Source organism: Arachis hypogaea, chromosome 15 (genome assembly GCF_003086295.3).
Source record: "Arachis hypogaea cultivar Tifrunner chromosome 15, arahy.Tifrunner.gnm2.J5K5, whole genome shotgun sequence".
NCBI classification, from domain to species: Eukaryota; Viridiplantae; Streptophyta; class Magnoliopsida; order Fabales; family Fabaceae; genus Arachis; species Arachis hypogaea.
In genome coordinates this window covers 35,229,550-35,253,043 of record NC_092050.1, presented here as the reverse complement: position 1 = coordinate 35,253,043, position 23,494 = coordinate 35,229,550, and the positions used below count along the sequence as shown (strand labels likewise).

At 39.1% G+C, this 23,494-nt stretch overlaps 1 non-coding gene across 1 annotated transcript; it reads left to right on the top strand.

The window, feature by feature from the left end:
• The first annotated feature begins 22,011 nt into the window (after nucleotides 1-22,011).
• Nucleotides 22,012-22,119, top strand: LOC112752692 (small nucleolar RNA R71). The gene has a single exon (XR_003177116.1). It is a non-coding gene; the product is annotated as a small nucleolar RNA R71 (small nucleolar RNA).
• Nucleotides 22,120-23,494: the final 1,375 nt, after the last annotated feature.

Genomic DNA, 23,494 nt, shown 5'->3' with positions numbered 1-23,494 from the left:
TCAAGCCCAGCCCAAGCACACACCAAGTGGGCCCCGGAAGTGGATTTATGCATCAATTACTTACTCATGTAAACCCTAGTGACTAGTTTATTATAAATAGGACCTTTTACTATTGTATTTGACATCTTTGGACGCCTGGTTCTTAGATCAGAGGGGCTGGCCATTTGGCCATGCCTGAACCTTTCACTTATGTATTTTTAACGGTAGAGTTTCTACACTCCATAGATTAAGGTGTGGAGCTCTACTGTTCCTCAAAGATTAATGCAAAGTACTACTGTTTTCTATTCAATTCATCTTGTTTCGCTTCTAAGATATTCATTCGTACTTCAATCTGAATGTGATGAATGTGACAATCATCATCATTCCGTATGAACGCATGCCTGACAACCACTTCCGTTCTACCTTAGACTGAATGAGTATCTCTTAGATCTCTTAATCGGAATCTTCGTGGTGTAAGCTAGAATGATGGCGGCATTCAAGAGAATCCGGAAAGTCTAAACCTTGTCTGTGGTATTCCGAGTAGGATTCAATGATTGAATGACTGTGACGAGCTTCGAACTCGCGAGTGCTGGGCGTTAGTGACAGACGCAAAAGGAGGGTGAATCCTATTCCAGCATGATCGAGAACCGACAGATGATTAGCCGTGCTGTGACAGAGCATGTGAGCATATTTTTCACTGAGAGGAGGGGATGTTGCCACTGACAACGGTGATGCCCTTGCATAAAGCCAGCCATGGAAAGAAGTAAGACTGATTGGATGAAGATAGCAGGAAAGCAAAGGTTCAGAGGAACGAAAGCATCTCTATTCGCTTATCTGAAACTCTCACCAATCATTTACATAAGTATTTCTATCCCTATTCTATTAATTAATATTCGAAAACACCATTATCAATTTATATCTGCCTAACTGAGATTTGCAAGGTGACCATAGCTTGCTTTATACCAACAATCTCCGTGGGATTCGACCCTTACTCACATAAGGTATTACTTGGACGACCCAGTGCACTTGCTGGTTAGTTACACGGAACTGTGAACCATGGTCTTGGCATCATGTTCTTGGCGCCATTTCCTGGGAAAGAAAGAGCAATGAATTTTACATAATTAAAGTGTAATCACGATTCCGCGTACCAAGTTTTTGGCGCCGTTGCCGGGGATTGTTCGAGTTTGGACAACTGACGGTTCATCTTGTTGCTCAGATTAGGTAACTTTCTTTTCGTTTTCTTTTCAAAAATTTTTCAAAAAAAAAAATATTTCTCCTTTGTTTTCAAAAAAAAAAATTTTAAAATAAAAGTGTTTTCAAAAATATATTTTTCTTCAGAATTTTTAAGAATGAATTCTAGTGTTTAATGGAGCATGTTGAAGACTGGCTGGCTGTAAAGCCATGTCTAATTTCTTTGGGAATGAGTATGTCAGGCGTGTCATGTCTGAGTTACATACTAAAGCTTGGCTGGCTATTAAGCCATGCCCGACCCTTTGATTGGAGCTTTAGAGCATAAGATTCCTGGAATTCATATTAAAAATTTTGGAATCCTTATTTTCTTTTTCAAAATAATTTTTCGAAAAATATAAAATAAAAATCCAAAAAAATTAGAAAATCATAAAAATCAAAAACATTTTTTGTGTTTCTTGTTTGAGTCATGAGTCATGTTATAAGTTTGGTGTCAATTGCATATGCATCTTGCATTTTTCGAAAATTTCATGCATTCATAGTGTTCTTCATGATCTTCAAGTTGTTCTTGGTAAGTCTTCTTGTTTGATCTTGATGATTTTTTGTTTTGTGTCTTTTCATGTTTATCATATGCATTCTTGAATTCTTAGTGTCTAAGCATTAAAGAATTCTAAGTTTGGTGTCTTGCATGTTTTCCTTGCATTAAAAAATTTTTCAAAAATATGTTCTTGGTGTTCATCTTAACATTCATAGTGTTCTTGGTGTTCATCTTGACATTCATAGCATTCTTGCATGCATCACATGTTTTGATCTAAAATTCTCATGCATTGCATCATTTTTCTTGTTTTTTTCTCTCTTCATTAAAAATTCAAAAATCAAAAAAATATCTTTCCCTTTTTTTCTCATCAAATTCGAAAATTTGAGTTGACTTTTTCAAAAATTTTTAAAATCAAGTTGTTTCTTATGAGTCAAATCAAATTTTCAATTTGAAAATCTTATCTTTTTCAAAAATCAAATCTTTTTCAAAATTCTTAGTTATTTTCAAAAATTCCAAAAAATATTTTTCAAAAATCTTTTTCTTATTTTTATATCAAATTTTCGAAAATAACATAATCAATTAATGTTTTGATTCAAAAATTTGAAGTTTGTTACTTGCTTGTTAAGAAAGATTCAAACTTTAAGTTCTAGAATCATATCTTGTGATTTCTTATGAATCAAGTCATTAATTGAGATTTTAAAAATCAAATCTTTTTCAAAACTAATTTCTAAAATATCTTCTTATCTTACCTTTTTCAAAAAGTTGGTTTCAAAATATCTTTTCTAACCTCCTAACTTCTTATCTTTTCAAAATTTGTTTCAACTAACTAACTAACTTTTTGTTTGTTTCTTAACTTTTTCAAAACTACCTAACTAACTCTCTCTCTCTAATTTTTGAAAATATCTTCCATCTTTTTCAAAAATTTCTTTTTTATTTTTATTTTTATTTTTGATTTTAAAAATTTTCGAAAAATACTAACATTTTTCAAAAACCATTTTCGAAAATCACTAACTCCTTTTTCAAAAATAATTTTTGAAAATTCTCTTCTCCCTCATCTCCTTCTATTTGTTTATTCATCTACTAACATCTCGCCCTCATTCAAAAAAAATTAAAAAAAAAGGGGGATCTCTATTATTATTATTTTTCTGTGCCCTCTTCTTTGTCATATGAGCAGGAGCAAAGACAAGAATATTCTTGTTGAAGCAGATCCAGAACCTGTAAGGACTCTAAAGAGAAAATTAAAAGAAGGTGAATTACAACAAACCAGCAAGCACCTGTCAGAAATTTTCGAACAGAAAGAGGAGATGGCAGCCGAAAATAATAATAATGCAAGGAGAATGCTTGGTGACTTTACTGCACCAAATTCCAATTTACATGGAAGAAGCATCTCCATTCCTGCCATTGGAGCAAACAACTTTGAGCTGAAACCTCAATTAGTTTCTCTGATGCAGCAGAACTGCAAGTTTCATGGACTTCCATCTGAAGATCCTTTTCAGTTCTTAACTGAATTCTTGCAAATATGTGATACTGTAAAGACTAATGGAGTAGATCCTGAAGTCTACAGGCTCATGCTTTTCCCTTTTGCTGTAAGAGACAGAGCTAGACTCTGGTTGGATTCTCAACCTAAGGATAGCCTGAACTCGTGGGATAAGCTGGTCAAGGCTTTCTTAGCCAAGTTCTTTCCTCCTCAAAAGCTTAGTAAGATTAGAGTGGACGTTCAGACCTTCAGACAGAAGGAAGGTGAATCTCTCTATGAAGCTTGGGAGAGATACGAAGGACTGACCAAAAAGTGTCCTACTGACATGCTTTCAGAATGGACCATCCTGGATATCTTCTATGATGGTCTGTCTGACTTAGCTAAAATGTCATTGGATACTTCTGCAGGTGGATCCATTCACCTAAAGAAAACGCCTGCAGAAGCTCAAGAACTCATTGACATGGTTGCTAATAACCAGTTCATGTACACATCTGAGAGGAATCCTGTGAGTAATGGGACGCCTATGAAGAAGGGAGTTCTTGAAGTTGATACTCTGAATGCCATATTGGCTCAGAACAAATTATTGACTCAGCAAGTCAATATGATTTCTCAGAGTCTGAATGGAATGCAAGCTGCATCCAACAGTACTCAAGAAGCTTCTTATGCAGAAGAAGCTTATGATCCTGAGAACCCTGCAATAGCAGAGGTAAATTACTTAGGTGAACCTTATGGAAACACCTATAACTCATCATGGAGAAATCACCCCAATTTCTCATGGAAGGATCAAAGGCCTCAACAAGGCTTTAATAATGGCGGAAGAAACAGGTTTAGCAATAGTAAACCTTTTCCATCATCCACTCAGTAACAGACAGAGAACTCTGAACAAAATGCTTCTAATTTAGCAAACTTAGTCTCTAATCTATCCAAGGCCACTGTGAGTTTCATGAATGAAACAAGGTCTTCCATTAGAAATTTGGAAGCACAAGTGGGCCAGCTGAGTAAAAGGATCACTGAAATCCCTCCCAGTACTCTCCCAAGCAATACAGAAGAGAATCCAAAAGGAGAGTGCAAGGCCATTGACATAAGCAAAATGGCCGAACCCAATGAGGGAGAGGAGGACGTGAATCCCAAGGAGGAAGATCTCCTGGGACATCCAGTGATCAATAAGGAGCTTCCCTCTGAGGAACCAAAGGACTCTGAGGCTCATCTAGAGACCATAGAGATCCCATTAAACCTCCTTATGCCATTCATGAGCTCTGATGAGTATTCCTCTTATGAAGAGAATGAGGATGTTATTGAAGAGCAAACAGCCAAGTTTCTTGGTGCAATCATGAAGCTGAATGCCAAATTATTTGGCATTGATACTTGGGAAGTTAAACCTCCCTTGTTCATCAATGAACTAAGTGATCTGGATCAACTGACATTGCCTCAGAAGAGACAGGATCCTGGAAAGTTCATAATACCTTGTACCATAGGCACCATGCTCTTTAAGGCTCTGTGTGACCTTGGTTCAGGAATAAACCTCATGCCCCTCTCTGTAATAGAGAAACTGGGAATCTATGGGGTGCAAGCTGCTAAAATCTCATTAGAGATGGCAGACAATTCAAGAAAACAGGCTTATGGACAAGTAGAGGACGTGTTAGTAAAGGTTGAAAGCCTTTACATCCCTACTGATTTCATAGTCCTGGATACTGGAAAGGAAGAGGATGAATCCATCATCCTAGGAAGACCTTTCCTGGCCACAGCAAGAGCTGTGATTGATGTTGACAGAGGTGAAATAGTCCTTCAATGGAATGAGGACTCCCTTGTGTTTAAAACTCAAGGATCTCCTTCTGCAACCTTTGAGAGGAAGCAGAAAAAGCTTCTCTCAAAGCAGAGTCAACCGGAGCCCCCACAGTCAAACTCTAAGTTTGGTGTTGGGAGGCCACAACCAAACTCTAAGTTTGGTGTTGAACTCCCATATCCAAACTCTAAGTTTGGTGTTGGAGAGTCTCAACAAAGCTCTGCACATCTGTGAGGCTCCATGAGAGCCCACTGTCAAGCTATTGACATTAAAGAAGCGCTTGTTGGGAGGCAACCCAATTTTTATCTAACTATATTTTTCTTAGTTATATGTCTTTGTAGGTTCATGATCATGTGGAGTCACAAAATAAATATAAAAATTGAAAACGGAATCAAAAACAGCAGAAGAAAAATCACACCCTGGAGGAGTATCTGCCTGGCGTTCAACGCCAGAACAGAGCATGGTTCTGGCGCTGAACGCCCAAAATGGGCAGCATCCTGGCGCTGAACGCCCAGAACAAGCATGGTTCTGGCTTTCAACGCCAGAAATGGCAACAAATGGGCGTTGAACGCCCAAAATGGGCACCAACCTGGCGCTGAACGCCCAGAGTTGTGTGCAAGGGCATTTTACATGCCTAAATTGGTGCAGGGATGTAAATGCCTTGACACCTCAGGATCTGTGGACCCCACAGGATCATCTCAGGATCTGTGGACCCCACAGGATCCCCACCTACCTCATCATCTCTCTTTCCATTCATGATCATCCCTTCTGTTTTCCATTTACCACTCACATCCATACACCCACTACTTTCAAAATTCAACATCTCTCTCCCACCCAACCCCACCCATATGGCCGAATACACATATCCATCCATCTCCTCCATATCTTCTTCTTCTTCTTTTGCTCGAGGACGAGCAACATTCTAAGTTTGGTGTGGTAAAAGCATAGCTTTTTTGTTTTTTTTTTTCCATAACCATTGATGGCACCTAAGGCCAGAGAAACCTCTAGAAAGAGGAAAGGGAAAACAAAAGCTTCCATCAAGGGTCTATAGCTCAGTGGTAGAACATTTGACTGCAAATCAAGAGATCCCTGAGATACCTCAGGGGATACATTTTTTTCCACACAATTATTGGAAGCAACTAAGGGTGGAACATCAAGATCACTCCATCATCCTTCATGAAATCAGAGAAGACCTAAAAGCAATGAAGGAGGAGCAACAAAGACAAGGAAGAGACATAGAAGAGCTCAAGGACATCATTGGTTCCTCAAGAAGGAAACGCCACCATCACTAAGGTGGATTCATTCCTTGTTCTTATTTCTTCTGTTTTTCGTTTTCTATGTTATGTGCTTATCTATGTTTGTGTCTTCATTACATGATCATTAGTAGTAGTAACTATGTCTTAAAGTTATGAATGTCCTATGAATCCATCACCTCTCTTAAATAAAAAATGTTTTAATTCAAAAGAACAAGAAGTACATGAGTTTCGAATTTATCCTTGAACTTAGTTTAATTATATTGATGTGGTGACAATGCTTCTTGTTTTCTGAATGTATGCTTGAACAGTGCATATGTCTTTTGAAGTTGTTGTTTAAGAATGTTAAATATGTTGGCTCTTGAAAGAATGATGACTAGGAGACATGTTATTTGATAATCTGAAAAATCATAAAGATGATTCTTGAAGCAAGAAAAAGCAGCAAAGAACAGAGCTTGCAGAAAAAAAAAATAGGCGAAAAAAAATAGAAAGAAAAAGCAAGCAGAAAAAGCCAAAAGCTCTTAAAACCAAGAGGCAAGAGCAAAAAGCCAGTAACCCTTAAAACCAAAAGGCAAGGGCAATAAAAAGGATCCCAAGGCTTTGAGCATCAGTGGATAGGAGGGCCTAAAGGAATAAAATCCTGGTCTAAGCGGCTAAACCAAGCTGTCCCTAACCATGTGCTTGTGGCGTGTAGGTGTCAAGTGAAAACTTGAGACTGAGCAGTTAAAGTCAAGGTCCAAAACAAAAGAAGAGTGTGCTTAAGAACCCTGGACACCTCTAATTGGGGACTTTAGCAAAGCTGAATCACAATCTTAAAAGGTTCACCCAATTATGTGTCTGTGGCATTTATGTATCCGGTGGTAATACTGGAAAACAAAGTGCTTAGGGCCACGGCCAAGACTCATAAAGAAGTTGTGTTCAAAAATCATCATACTGAACTAGGAGAATCAATAACACTATCTGAACTCTGAGTTCCTATAGATGCCAATCATTCTGAACCTCAATGGATAAAGTGAGATGCCAAAACTATTCAAGAGGCAAAAAAAAGCTACAAGTCCCGCTCATCTGATTGGAGCTATGTTTCATTGATAGTTTGGAATTTATAGTATATTCTCTTCTTTTTATCCTATTTGATTTTCAGTTGCTTGGGGACAAGCAACAGTTTAAGTTTGGTGTTGTGATGAGCGGATAATTTATACGCTTTTTGGCATTGTTTTTAGTATGTTTTTAGTAGGATCTAGTTACTTTTAGGGATGTTTTCATTAGTTTTTATGTTAAATTCACATTTCTGGACTTTACTATGAGTTTGTGTGTTTTTCTGTGATTTCAGGTATTTTCTGGCTGAAATTGAGGGACTTGAGCAGAAATCAGATTCAGAGGTTGAAGAAGGACTGCTGATGCTGTTGGATTCTGACCTCCCTGCACTCAAAATGGATTTTCTGGAGCTACAGAACTCAAAATGGCGCGCTTCTAATTGCGTTGGAAAGTAGACATCCAGAGCTTTCCAGCAATATATAATAGTTTATACTTTGGCCAAAAATAAACGACGTAAACTGGCATTCAACGCCAGCTTTCTGCCCAAATCTAGCGTCCAGCGCCAGAAAAGGAGCCAAAACCAAAGTTGAACGCCCAAACTGGCACAAAAACTGGCGTTCAACTCTAAGAAGGACCTCTACACGTGCAACACTCAAGCCCAGCCCAAGCACACACCAAGTGGGCCCGGAAGTGGATTTATGCATCAATTACTTACACATGTAAACCCTAGTGACTAGTTTATTATAAATAGGACCTTTTACTATTGTATTTGACATCTTTGGACGCCTGGTTCTTAGATCAGAGGGGCTGGCCATTTGGCCATGCCTGAACCTTTCACTTATGTATTTTTAACGGTAGAGTTTCTACACTCCATAGATTAAGGTGTGGAGCTCTGCTGTTCCTCAAAGATTAATGCAAAGTACTACTGTTTTCTATTCAATTCATCTTGTTTCGCTTCTAAGATATTCATTCGTACTTCAATCTGAATGTGATGAACGTGACAATCATCATCATTCCGTATGAACGCATGCCTGACAACCACTTCCGTTCTACCTTAGACTGAATGAGTATCTCTTAGATCTCTTAATCGGAATCTTCGTGGTGTAAGCTAGAATGATGGCGGCATTCAAGAGAATCCGGAAAGTCTAAACCTTGTCTGTGGTATTCTGAGTAGGATTCAATGATTGAATGACTGTGACGAGCTTCAAACTCGCGAGTGCTGGGCGTTAGTGACAGACGCAAAAGGAGGGTGAATCCTATTCCAGCATGATCGAGAACCGACAGATGATTAGCCGTGCTGTGATAGAGCATGTGAGCATATTTTTCACTGAGAGGAGGGGATGTAGCCACTGACAACAGTGATGCCCTTGCATAAAGCCAGCCATGGAAAGAAGTAAGACTGATTGGATGAAGATAGCAGGAAAGCAGAGGTTCAGAGGAATGAAAGCATCTCTATTCGCTTATCTGAAACTCTCACCAATGATTTACATAAGTATTTCTATCCCTATTCTATTAATTATTATTCGAAAACACCATTATCAATTTATATCTGCCTAACTGAGATTTGCAAGGTGACCATAGCTTGCTTCATACCAACAATCTCCGTGGGATTCGACCCTTACTCACGTAAGGTATTACTTGGACGACCCAGTGCACTTGCTGGTTAGTTACACGGAACTGTGAACCATGGTCTTGGCATCATGTTCTTGGTTCCATTTCCAGGGAAAGAAAGAGCAATGAATTTTACATAATTAAAGTGTAATCACGATTCCGCGTACCAAATTTACCAAGTTGCTCACGTTGCCAGGGGTTGTTCGAGCCTGGACATCACAATTTCGTGCACTATCCTTACATAAAGCCAGCCATAGAAAGGAGTAAGATTGATTGGATGAAGACAGCAGGAAAGCAGAGGTTCAGAGGGACGAAAGCATCTCTATACGCTTATCTGAAATTCCTGCCAATGATTTACATAAGTATCTCTATCTTTACTTTATGTTTTATTTACATAATATATATTGTAGCCCATATGAGTCAACTTAACTGAGATTTACAAGATGACTATAGCTTGCTTCATACCAACAATCTCCGTGGGATCGACCCTTACTCACGTAAGGTTTATTACTTGGACGACCCAGTGCACTTGCTGGTTAGTTGTATCGAAGTTGTGAATGAAAAACGATTTATTAAGACGTGCGTACAAGTTTTTGGCGCCGTTGCCTGAGATCACAATTTCGTGCACCAGTTGTAAAGTTCCTTTTCCTTTCATTTGTTTCCAGCACTTTAAATTGCATGGTTGTCTTTATATTCTCTGTTTACATGTGTGTATGAATAAGCATAGCCTGAATTTTGATCTGTAACATGTTGCTATGCCACTATGACTACCAACTTGAGTTTTGTAAAGTTCATAGCAGTAAAGTATCATGATCATAAACAAACAAGGAATTAAAGAAGAACTTAGCATGTGCATACAAGTATTGGAAGGCTAGTATGGTTAATTGTTGCTCAATTGCATTGGATTTTATTTAATTGAAGTTTTCATTCAGAACACTTTATGAAATCTTTTTGAAATCATGAAAACCTTGAAAAAGCAGTTGTAAATTAAGGCAAGAAAAGCAAAAGGGAAAGAATGAGAAAGCTGAAGGCTCTGAGTACCAATGACAATTCAATTGTTAAGTGCTTGTGGTGTTTATGTATTAGGCAAAAAGCTTGAAAATAAAACACTTAGAGTCAAGGCTAGGCTCAAGTGCAAAAGTACTCCCTCAAAGCTCAAGGCTCTGAGCATCAATGATTAGAGAGTCAAGAAAAGAAACAAATGAGCTTAAAGAAGTCCTCTAATTAAATGTTTGTGGTACTTATGTATCAAGTGGTAATACTTGAAAACAAAGCATTTAGAAGTCGTAGCTTTGTTATCAACTCATGGGGCAAAGCACCCAAAAGGAGAAGCTAATAAGAAAATGAAAAGCTTGCTTCAAGGAAGAAATATAAGGAGAAGATTTCATAAAATGAGCTACATAGAAGCAACAATCATTTATATTTCTTTTGTGATTGTAGCATGCATAGAAAACTAGCCAACCATGAACATCAACTTGCTATTCTTCTCACCTTGGTTTATCAAAAATGTACTGCATGATTCTTTTCTTGCTTGGGGTCAAGCAAGGTTTAAGTTTGGTATTGTGATGATATGTCATCATGTCATATTTTTCTATGCTTTTTCATACAAGAAATTGATGATTAGTGCTTAAATATTGCACGTTTTTGTGCTTAAATAGTATATTTCCTTGATCTTTTGATTTTATAAACTTTGTAAGAAATAAGAAGAAAAAGAAGCAAAAAAGCACAAAACAAGCTAAAAATGAGAAAAAAGGAATTTTGGGGCACACTTTGAAGTTAGAGCACACTTTGATGCCTTAGGCCACGCTTTTGAAAGCGTGGCCCATGAAATAAGCAAAGAGAGCGCTCATCTGCAAAGAAAGCACTACGTTTACTTACCGAGCATTTCGGGCAAAGTTAAAATTTGGAGGCAAAGTTTTGAAAATGACGCGCACGCGTCGATTGTGCATCTGAGACAAATCACGTGCACGCGTATTTGGCGCTGAAGCATGAAATGGGATTTTTGCTACCCACGCGCATGCGTACATGACGCGCACGCGTGGGGTAGTGCTCACTAAGCCAACGTAGCGCTCACTAAGTTAACACTGCAAAGGATGCGTACGCGTGGGTGACGCATATGCGTCGATGGGCGAAAATGCAAAAGAACACGCACGGGTCAGTGACGTGTACGCGTGGATGAATGAACGCTGCACTCAATTTTAAAACGCAATGTTCTCCTGGGAGCAGAATTTTGGTTCAATGTAGCTGATTCCAAGCCCAAGAGAAATCCAAAGCAAGCAGAGCCCATTTAATTTGCATCACTCAAAGGCACAAGGATCATTTAGAATAGGAATTTTGCATTTAATTGTAATTTGTTTTCAATTTGAATTTCATTTGTAATTTAGGGATGCCTATAAAAAAGCTTAAGATCTGTTAGAAGAGAAGGCTGTTAGGCTGCTAGGCAGCAGTAGGAGTAGGAGTATGAGTAGAATAGAAGGCCCTCTTTGATACACTTTTATTTTTCTGCAACTGTTACACTTCAGAATTGAATTCAGTTTATGCAAAATTTCAATTTCTACAATCCTCTGTTCCAATTTCCTTCTCTGCGATTTTTACTTTCTGTTCCTATTGCTTCCAATTTACTTTTATGCAATTTAAATCTTCTGCAATTGTTCTGAGTTCTAATTTACTGCTTTCATTTAATTTTCCAACACCCAACCCCCTTTATATTTGATGCAATTTACATTCCTTGTTCTTTAAGGTTCTGTCAATTACTTCCTGTAAGTTAGATCTGATGCAATTTTACTTTTCTTGTCATTTAAGCTACAGCTGATTTACATTCTGCACTTTACTTTCACTGCAATTTACTTTCTGTATTTTAAAATTCCTTGCAATTTCCTTTCTGTTAGTTAAATTTCATTCAATTCACCACTGTTAGCTTGACTAAACTAATCACCTCACTAAAGTTGCTTGATCCATCAATCCCTATGGGATCGACCTCACTCTTGTGAGTTATTACTACTTGATGCGACCCGGTACACTTGCCGGTGAGTTTTGTGTGAAATTATTTTTCCTTCATCATTGGCCCTATTCAAACTTTGGAGCGTGCCAACAAACGTCTTCACTTATTCCCCAATGCACAAGGGGAAGATTTGCTTATCAACCAAGACCATCTCATAACCCCTTTCAACAATCCTCAGAAACCCTTCAGGAACAACCCTAAAATCACTCAACGAGGAGCTGTCTTCCGGGCTTGGCACAGATGCCTTGAATCGGAGAAGAACACCGCCTGGAGGGCCCTTGGTATCCAAGACCTACTTCAACTTTCTCAATTCACCCCTTCAACTCATCCTTGGATGATTGGGGCAGTGGTCAATTTCTAGAACAGGACCACAAACAATTTCCACCTTTCCTGTGGAATGATCGGCCTTTCTCTATTCGATGTGGCCGCTAGTGCACGAAATTGTGATTCACACTTTTCACAACTCCACACAACTAACCAGCAAGTGCACGGGGTCGTCCAAGTAATACCTTACGTGAGTAAGGGTCGATCCCACGGAGATTGTTGGCTTGAAGTAAGCTATGGTCATTTTGTAAATCTCAGTCAGGCGGATTCAATTGGTTATGAGTTTTGATAATTAAAAGATAAATAAAACATAAAATAAAATAAAGATACTTATGTGATTCATTGGTGGGAATTTTAGATAAGTGTTTGGAAATGCTTTGTTGCTTCTGAACCTCTGCTTTCCTATTGTCTTCTTCCAACCAAGCGTGCCCCCTTCCATGGCAAGCTGTATGATCCTCTCGGATGAAAAATACCAGGTACGATATCTGCACGGCTAATCAACTGTTGGATTTCTCGTCTCAGATGAAAAATACCAGGTACAGCTACCGCACGGCTAATCATCTGTCGGTTCTCACTAGCGTCGGAATAGGATCCTTATCCTTTTGCACACTGTTACTGCACCCAACATTCCCAAGTTTGAAGCTCGTCACAGTCATCCCTTCCCAGATCCTACTCGGAATACCACAGACAAGGTTTAGACTTTTCAGATCTCAGGAATGTTGCCAATGGTTCTAGCATATACCACGAAGGTTCTGATCTCAGATTCGGATGCTCTGTTGTCAGGAGAGACGATGCAAATCGCGGATTAGAGACCTAAGAGAATATACTCCGGCTGTCATCCAATGACTACGTTGAACATCATGTAGACCGCTTGTGGTTGTCAGGCACGGGAATCTTGGCTAAGCGAGTAACGAAGATAGTGGGTGATTGTCACGGGTCACCGCTTCATTTTGACTTAACTGAATTAAGTACGAGAGTATATCTTGGAGAAGAAGTAAGCATGAATTGAAAGAGAAACAATAGTACTTGCATTAATTCATGAAGAACAGTAAAGCTCCGCACCTTAATCTATAAGGTGTAGAAACTCCACTGTAGAAAATACATAAGAGAAAAAGGTTCAGGCATCGCCGAATGGCCGGCCTCCAAAACATGATAAATGGCATAAGCTCCCTAATACAATAGTAAAAAGTGCTATTAATACTAAACTAGTTACTAGGGATTACAGAAAATAAGTAACTAAGTGCAGATAGTGCAGAAATCCACTTCCGGGGCCCACTTGGTGTGTGCTTGGGTTGAACATTGAAGCTTTCACATGCATAGGCCATTTTTGGAGTTAACCGCCAGCTTGGATGCCAGTTTGGGCGTTTAACTCCAGTTCTGGTGCCAGTTCTGGCGTTTTACTCCAGAAAAGGGTCTCAGGTGGGCGTTTGAACGCTAGTTTGGGCCATCAAATCTCAGGAAAAGTATGGACTATTATACATTTCTGGAAAGCCCATGATGTCTACTTTCCAACGCAATTGAGAGCGCGCCAATTGGGCTTCTATAGCTCCACAAAATCCACTTCAAGTGCAGGAGGGTCAGAATCCAACAGCATCTGCAGTCCTTTTTCAGCTTCTTAATCAGATTTTTACCCAGGTCCCTCAATTTCAGCCAGAAAATACCTAAAATCATAGAAAAACACACAAAATCATAGTAAAGTCTAGAAATGTGAATTTTGAATAAAACTAACAAAAATATAATAAAAAGTAACTAAAACATACTAAAAACTACCTAAAAACGATGCCAAAAAGGGTGTAAATTATCCACTCATCAGCCGCCATTACTGGCTTCCCAATATGCTTTCCTAAACAAACCTCTAGTGTGCAACTGAATCAAGCCTATAGGATAATCCATAGGACTTCCTATAGTGAATTTATTGCTCAAAACATGGGTCAAGAAAATGAACCTATAACTGATGATGAACACGTTGCATTTCTATACTACTGGTTGAATGCCATTGTCTTCTGCTCTCGAAATGTTCAAATGCAGAAGTTATTTCTCCCTTTGGCAGCTCTTTTACATGAGGGTAATAATTTTAATTTGGTTAAGTTAATTCTGGGACACTTATTCGAAGAACTCGGCCACCTAGTCAACTGTCTTCGAAACCACTCTTCGATTAATGTAGGAGGTCCTCTCTGGCTTCTCCAGCTTTGGTTGAATGCATTTTTTGAAAAATTCTTGCAAAAAGATGGTGACAGTTCATCCAGTAAACAACATATCAAAGGATTCCATCTAACCCCTTTTCAACCAAATTTTCAAGATGCCCAATTGACTGAGGACCATTTCTGGGCTGTTTTTTCTCTCTTTTACTATTGCAAAAACTTCAACAATAATGATCTCAATTCCCCTCCCCCCTTTCTGTGTCAAAACTGTGGTCCTTCATGGCTCGAATGCTTTCTATTTCCCAATGATGATCAAGAGGACGAAATCGCCAACAGAAATTAGGCAAACCTACTTGTTGTTCAGATAATCCCTACTGGATTACCTCAACACAAAAAGGAACAATTCAAAGCAACTCTTTATGCTCCTCATTATACTGCCAGGCAATTCGGTTTCTCCCAAACCATTCTAGTTCCTCTTCCTCGAAACAGTCAATCTCTTTGTCATGTCGAGTTGAATTCGAATAAACAAATCAAACTTTGTCTTTCCTTTAACCAACAGCAAAAAGCAAACTATACTCACCTTATTTTTTAGCATAGTTCATACATAACCAAATCTTACTTTGACTGGTGAACTACATATTTTTCCAAATATAGTCGCACCTTCGATGAGATAAAAAATTCTACCGTCAAGACCACTCCAACTATTGAATGTTCACCAAAAAAAACTTCAAAGAGAAGAATTGAAGCTGCAGCACCACCAAGGCAGCCACAAAATAAAACTCAAAAAGCTCCTACAAGAACTTCTAAAAGGGTAATCTTTCAATCACACTTTTCTAAACCTCTCTCGATCATATTCGTTTGGACACATCTTGATTTCGAGTCTTCCTTCATTACCAGGTTCAGTCATCAAGCGAGAGCTCTTCAGAACACAGTGTGTAGCCAGCACAAAATATCTTTGCTACTTCTTCCAATTCGAATGCTGATTCAGAAACCGAATCGTCCCCCAACTGATTTGAAAAAGACCTACTCCGGTAATTTTATATCAGTTTTGAATATGTCAAATTAATTAGAAACATTTAACCTTCTAAATGTCTTGTTTCAGATTACAACAACTGCTCTAACTACATCTTCTTCATTTGCTCTTGGACAATCACCACAACAAGACCAACCAAGATCGGAGCAACAAGAATCCTATTCATCAGCTCAGACTGTCATATCTGCTAAACCTATACAGGTTGTTTTGCCAACTAGTGCACGAAATTGTGATCATCAACAATGGCACCAAAGGACTCGGAGCTCTTAAACGTGAATCACACTTTGTCACAATTCCGCACAACTAACCAGCAAGTGCATTGGGTCGTCCAAGTAATACCTTATGTGAGTAAGGATCGATCCCACGGAGACTGTCGGCTTGAAGCAAGCTATGGTCACCTTGTAAATCTCAGTCAGGTGAATTCAGATGGTGATGGAGAATTGATAATTAAAAGATAAATAAAACATAAAGTAAAGATAGAGATACTTATGTAATTCTTTGGTTGGAATTTCAAATAAGCGTATGAAGATGCTTTATTCCTCCTGAACCTCTGCTTTCCTATTGCCTTCTTCCAATTATTCATACTCCTTTCCATGACAAGCTTTATGTTGGGCATCACTATTGTCAATGGCTACTTCCTGTCCTATCAGTGAAAACATTCCAAATGCGCTGTCACCGCACAGCTAATCATCTGTCGGTTCTCGATCATGCTAGAATAGGATCCATTGATCCTTTTGCGTCTGTCACACGCCCAACAATCGCGAGTTTGAAGCTTGTCACAGTCATCCCTTCCCAGATCCTACTCAGAATACCACAGACAAGGTTTAGACGTTCCGGATCTCAGGAATGGCCGCCAATAATTCTAGCCTATACCACGAAGGTTCCAATCTTTGATTAGAAACCTAAGAGGTACACATTCAAGCTTGTTTGCATGTAGAACGGAAGTGGTTGTCTATCACGCATTCATAGGTGAGAATGGTGATGAGTGTCACGGATCATCACATTCATCAGGTTGAAGTGCGAATGAATATCTTGGAGAAGAAATAGACTTGAGTTGAATAGAAAAATAATAGTACTTTGTATTAATTCATGAAGAACAGCAGAGCTCCACACCTTAATCTATGGTGTGTAGAAACTCCACCGTTGAAAATACAAAATTGATAATGGTGTAAGCATGGCCGAATGGCCAGCCCCCAAGGTCTAGGGACTAAACGTCCAAAGATCGATGATAATACAATAGTATAAGGTCCTATTTATAGAGAACTAGTAACCTAGGATTTACAAAAATCAATAATTAATGCAGAAATCTTCTTCCGGGCCCATTTGGTGTGTGCTTGGGCTGAGCATTGAAGCTTCTATATGTAGAGACTTTTCTTGGAGTTAAACGCCAGCTTTTGTGCCAGTTTAGGCGTTTAACTCCAGCTTTTGTGCCAGTTTTGGAGTTAAACGCCAGAATTCTTGAGCTGACTTGGAACGCCTATTTGGGCCATCAAATCTTGCGCAAAGTATGGACTATTATATATTGCTGGAAAGCCCAGAATGTCATATTTTCAACGCAATTGAGAGCGTGCCAATTGGGCTTCTGTAGCTCCAGAAAATCCACTTTGAGTGCAGGGAGGTCAGAATCCAACAGCATCTGCAGTCTTTTTTCACCCTCTGAATCAGATTTTTTGCTCAGGTCCCTCAATTTCAGCCAGAAAATACTTGAAATCATAGAAAAATACACAAACTCATAGTAAAGTCCAGAAGAGTGATTTTTATTTAAAAACTAATAAAAACATAATAAAAACTAATTAAAATATACTAAAAACATACTAAAAATAATGCCAAAAAGCGTATAAATTATCCGCTCATCACAACACCAAACTTAAATTGTTGCTTGTCCCCAAGCAACTAAAAATCAAATAGGATAAAAAAAAGAGAATATACAATGAATTCCAAAAACATCTATGAAGATCAGTATTAATTAGATGAGCGGGGCTTTTAGCTTTTTGCTTCTGAACAGTTTTGGCATCTCACTTTATCCTTTGAAGTTCAGAATGATTGGCATCTATAGGAACTCAGAATCCAGATAGTGTTATTGATTCTCCTAGTTAAGTATGTTGATTCTTGAACACAGCTACTTTATGAGTCTTGGCCGTGGCCCTAAGCACTTTGTTTTCCAGTATTACCACCGGATACATAAATGCCACAGATACATAACTGGGTGAACCTTTTCAGATTGTGGCTCAGCTTTGCTAGAGTCCCCAATTAGAGGTGTCCAGGGTTCTTAAGCACACTCTTCTTTTTGCTTTGGACCTCGACTTTAACCGCTCAGTCTCAAGTTTTCACTTGACACCTTCACGCCACAAGCACATGGTTAGAGACAGCTTGGTTTAGCCGCTTAGGCTAGGATTTTATTCCTGTGGGCCCTCCTATCCACTGATGCTCAAAGCCTTGGATCCTTTTTATCACCCTTGCCTTTTGGTTTAAAGGGGTATTGGCTTTTTCTGCTTGCTTTTCTTTTTCTTTCTCTCTTTTTTTTCCGCATATATCCCTTTTTTCTGCAAGCTTTTCACTGCTTTTTCTTACTTCAAGAATCAATTTTATGATTTTTCAGATTATCAAAAAACATTTCTCCTTTTTCCATCATTCTTTCAAGAGCCAACAATTTTAACATTCATAAATAATCAAATTCAAAAATATGCACTGTTCAAGCATTCATTCAGAAAAACAATAGTATTGCCACCACATCAAAATAATTAAACTGTTTTAAAATTTGAAATTCATGCACTTCTTTTTCTTTTTCAATTATAAACATTTTCCATTTAAGAAAGGTGATGGATTCATTTTCATAGCTTTAAGGCATAGACACTTAGACACTAATGATCATGTAATAAAGACACAAACATAAATAAACATAAAGCACAATTTTCGAAAAACAGAAAATAAAGAACAAGGAAATTAAAAAACGGGTCCACCTTAGTGATGGCGGCTTGTTCTTCCTCTTGAAGATCTTATGGAGTGCTTGAGCTCCTTAATATCTCTTCCTTGCCTTTGTTGCTCCTCTCTCATGGTTCTTTGGTCTTCTCTAATCTCATAGAGGAGGATGGAATGCTCTTGGTGCTCCACCCTTAGTTGTCCCATGTTGGAAGTTAATTCTCCTAGGGAGGTGTTGATTTGCTTCCAATAGTTTTGTGGAGAAAAATGCATCCCTTGAGGCATCTCAGGGATTTCATAATGAGGAGTTTCCTCAAGCTCTTGGTGAGGTTCTCTCACTTGCTCCATCCTTTTCTTAGTGATGGGCTTGTCCTCATCAATAAGAATGTCTCCCTCTATGTCAATTCCAACTGAATTGCAGAGGTGACAAATGAGGTGAGGAAAGGCTAACCTTGCCACAGTAGAGGACTTGTCCGCCACTTTGTAGAGTTCTTGGGATATAACCTCATGAACTTATACTTCCTCTCTAATCATGATGCTATGAATCATGATAGCCCGGTCTATAGTAACTTCAGACCGGTTGCTAGTAGGAATGATTGAGCGTTGGATGAACTCCAACCATCTCCTAGCCACGGGCTTGAGGTCATGCCTTCTTAGTTGAACCGGCTTTCCTCTTGAATCACTCATCCATTGAGCGCCCTCTTCACATATTTCCATGAGGACTTGGTCCAACCTTTGATCAAAGTTGACCCTTCTAGTATATGGGTGTGCATCTCCTTGCATCATGGGCAAGTTGAATGCCAACGTTACATTTTCTGGACTAAAGCCTAAGTATTTCCCTCGGACCATTGTAAGCCAATTCTTAGGGTCCGGGTTCACACTTTGATCATGGTTCTTGGTGATCCATGCATTGGCATAGAACTCTTGAACCATTAAGATTCCGACTTGTTGAATGGGGTTGGTGAGAACTTCCCAACCTCTTCTTCGGATCTCATGTCGGATCTCCGGATATTCGCCCTTTTTGAGCTTAAAAGGGACCTCGGGGATCACCTTCTTCTTGGCCACAACTTCATAGAAGTGGTCTTGATGCACCCTTGAGAGGAATCTCTCCATCTCCCATGACTCGGAGGTGGAAGCTTTTGCCTTCTCTTTCCTCTTTCTAGAGGTTTCTCCGGCCTTTGGTGCCATAAATGGTTATGGAAAAACAAAAAGCTTTAGCTTTTACCACACCAAACTTAGAAGGTTGCTCATCCTCGAGCAAAAGAAGAAAGAAGAGAGTAGAAGAAGAAGAAATAGAGAAGATGGAGGTGGCTTTGTGTTTCGGCCAAGGGGGATAGGTATTGTGTGAAAATGAAGGAGTGAAGAAGTGGTTTATATAGGGGTGGAGATGGGGGGTATGTTTCGGCCATTATGAGTGGGTTTGGGTGGGAAAGTGGTTTGAATTTGAATGGTGAGGTAGGTGGGATTTTATGAAGGATGGATGTGAGTGGTGAAGAGAATGGTGGGATTTGATAGGTGAGGGGTGTTTGGGGAAGGGGTATTGAGGTGATTGGTGAATGGGTGAAGAAGTGAGAGAGAGGTGGGGTAGGTGGGGATCCTGTGGGGTCCACAGATCCTGAGGTGTCAAGAATTTCTGATCCCTGCACCATGTGGCGTGCAAAACGCCCCTTACTGCCAATCCTGGCGTTAAACGCCAGGCTGCTGCCTATTACTGGCATTTAACGCCAGCTTCTTGCCCATTCCTGGCGTTAAACGCCAGTCTGGTCCCCATTTCTGGCGTTAAATGCCCAGAATGGTGCCAGACTGGGCGTTTAACGCCCATTCTGCTACCCTTACTGGCGTTTAAACGCCAGTAAGTTTCTCCTCCAGGGTGTTCTATTTTTCATTCTGTTTTTCCTTCTGTTTTTTTTTTCAATTATTTTTGTGACTTCACATGATCATTAACCTATAGAAAATATAAAATAACAAAAGAAAATAGAAATTTAACATAGATAAGTAAAAATTGGGTTGCCTCCCAACAAGCGCTTCTTTAATGTCAATAGCTTGACAATGGCTCTCATGGAGCCTCACAGATGTTCAGAGCAATGTTGGAACCTCCCAACACCAAACTTAGAGTGGTTGTGGCCTCCCAACACCAAACTTATAGTTTTGACTGTGGGGGCTCTGTTTGACTCTGTATTGAGAGAAGCTCTTCATGCTTCTTCTCCATGGTTACAGAGGGATATCCTTGAGCTTTAAACACAAGGGAGTCTTCATTCACTTGAATGATCAATTCTCCTCTGTCAACATCAATCAAAGCTTTTGCTGTGGCTAGGAAGAGTCTGCCAAGGATGATGGATTCATCCATACACTTCCCAGTCTCTAGGATTATGAAGTCATCAGGGATGTAGTGGTCTTCAACCTTTACCAAGACATCCTCTACAAGTCCATAAGCTTGTTTCTTTGAATTGTCTTCCATCTCCAGTGATATTCTTGCAGCTTGTACCTCAATGATCCCTAGCTTCTCCATTACAGAGAGAGGCATGAGGTTTATGCTTGACCCTAGGTCACACAGAGCCTTCTCAAAGGTCATGGTGCCTATGGTACAGGGGATTGAGAATTTCCCAGGGTCTTGTCTCTTCAGAGGTAATCTCTGCCTAGTCAAGTCATCCAGTTCTTTGATGAGCAATGGAGGTTCATCCTCCCAAGTCTCATTACCAAACAACTTGGCATTTAGCTTCATGATTGCTCCAAGGTACTTAGCAACTTGCTCTTCAGTAACATCTTCATCCTCTTCAGAGGAAGAATACTCATCAGAGCTCATGAATGGAAGAAGTAAATTCAATGGAATCTCTATGTTCTCTGTGTGAGCCTCAGATTCCTATGGTTCCTCATCAGGGAACTCCATGGAGGTCAGTAGACGTCCATTGAGGTCTACCTCAATGGAGATCACTGCCTCTTCCTCCTCTCCAGGTTCGGCCATGTGAGACGAATTTATGGCTTTGCACCCTCTCTTTGGATTCTCTTCTGTATTGCTTGGGAGAGTACTAGGAGGGAGTTCAGTAATTTTCTTACTCAGCTGACCCACTTGTGCCTCCAAATTTCTAATGGAGGACCTTGTTTCAGTCGTGAAACTTTGAGTGGTTTTGATTAGATCAGAGACAATGGTTACTAAGTCAGAGTGGCTCTGCTTAGAATTCTCTGTCTGTTGCTGAGAAGATGATGGAAAAGGCTTGCTATTGCTAAACCTGTTTCTTCCACCATTATTGTTGTTGAAACCTTGTTGAGGTCTCTGTTGATCCTTCCATGAGAGATTTGGATGATTTCTCCATGAAGGATTATAGTTGTTTCCATAGGGTTCTCCCATGTAATTCACCTCTTCCATTGCTGGGTTCTCAGGATCATAAGCTTCTTCTTCAGAGGAAGCTTCCTTAGTACTGCCTATTGCTGCTTGCATTCTAGACAGACTCTGAGAAATCATATTGACTTGTTGGGTCAATATTTTATTCTGAGCCAATATGGCATTCAGAGTATCAATCTCAAGAACTCTTTTCTTCTGAGCTATCCCATTATTCACAGGATTCCTTTCAGAAGTGTACATGAATTGGTTATTTGCACCATTTCAATGAGTTCCTGAGCTTCTGCAGGCGTCTTCTTCAGATGAAGAGATCCTCCAGCAGAGCTATCCAATGACATCTTGGATAGTTCAGACAGACCATCATAGAAAATACCTATGATGATCCATTCTGAAAGCATGTCAGAAGGGCACCTTCTGATCAATTGCTTGTATCTTTCCCAAGCTTCATAGAGGGATTCACCTTCTTTCTGTCTGAAGGTTTGGACTTCCACTCTAAGCTTGCTCAATTTTTGAGGTGGAAAGAACTTTGCCAAGAAGGCATTAACTAGCTTTTTCCAAGAGTTCAGGCTTTCTTTAGGTTGTGAATCCAACCATGTCCTAGCTCTGTCTCTTACAGCAAAAGGAAAAAGCATAAATCTGTAGACTTCAGGGTCAACCCCATTGGTCTTGACAGTGTCACAGATTTGCAAGAATTCAGCTAAGAACTGTTGAGGATCTTTTAATGGAAGTCCATGAAACTTGCAATTCTGTTGCATTAGAGAAACTAATTGAGGCTTAAGCTCAAAGTTGTTTGCTCCAATGGCAGGGATTGAGATGCTTCTCCCATAGAAGTCGGGAGTAGGTGCAGTAAAGTCACCAAGTACCTTCCTTGCATTGTTGGCATTGTTGTTTTCGGCTGCCATGGTTTCTTCTTCCTTGAAAAGCTCTGTTAGGCCCTCTAGAGAGAATTGTGCTTTAGCTTCTCTTAGCTTTCTCTTCAAGGTCCTTTTAGGTTCAGGATCAGCTTGAATAAGTATGCCTTTATCTTTGTTCCTACTCATATGAAAGAGAAGAGAATAAGAAAGTAGAGAATCCTCTATGTCACAGTATAGAGATTCCTTGAGGTATCAGAGGAAAAGAAGAATAGAAGGAGGAGGTAGATAGAAGAGAATTCGAACTTATCAAGAGGGATAGAGTTTGAATTGCACCTTGAGGAGGAGTGTTAGTCCCTTAAATAGAAGGATGTGAGAAGAGGGGAAGAATTTTCGAAAATAAATTAAAAGATTTTGAAATAATTAAAAGAAATTTTGAAAATTTGATTGATGATTTTCGAAAACTAAAATTAGGAAAGAAATTAAGTGATTTTGAAAAAGAATTTGAAATTAGAAATTAAAAAGATATGATTGAAAATTAATTTTGAAAAAGATGTGATTGAAAAGATATGATTGAGAAGATATGATTGAAAATCAATTTGGAAAAAGAAAGTTTTTAAAATTAAAGTTGATTACTTGACTAACAAGAAATTAAAAGATATGATTCTAAAATTTAAAGTTTGATCCTTTCTTAATAGGCAAGTAACAACTTGAAAATTTTGAAGTAAATCTTTAATTATAACAAGGATTTTTGAAAATAAAAAATGGAAAGAAATTGATTATGAAGAGATATGATTGAAAAGATATGATTTGAAAAAGATTTGATTTTGAAAAATTATGAAGATTTGAAAAAATTTTGAATTAAAAATAAAATCTTCCCTCTTGTGTCCTTCTGGCGTTAAACGCCCAGAATGGCATCCATTCTGGCGTTTAACGCCCAAAATCCTACCTTTTTGGGTGTTAAACGCCCAGCCAGGTACCCTGGCTGGCATTTAAACGCCAGTTTTCCTTCTTTACTGGGCGT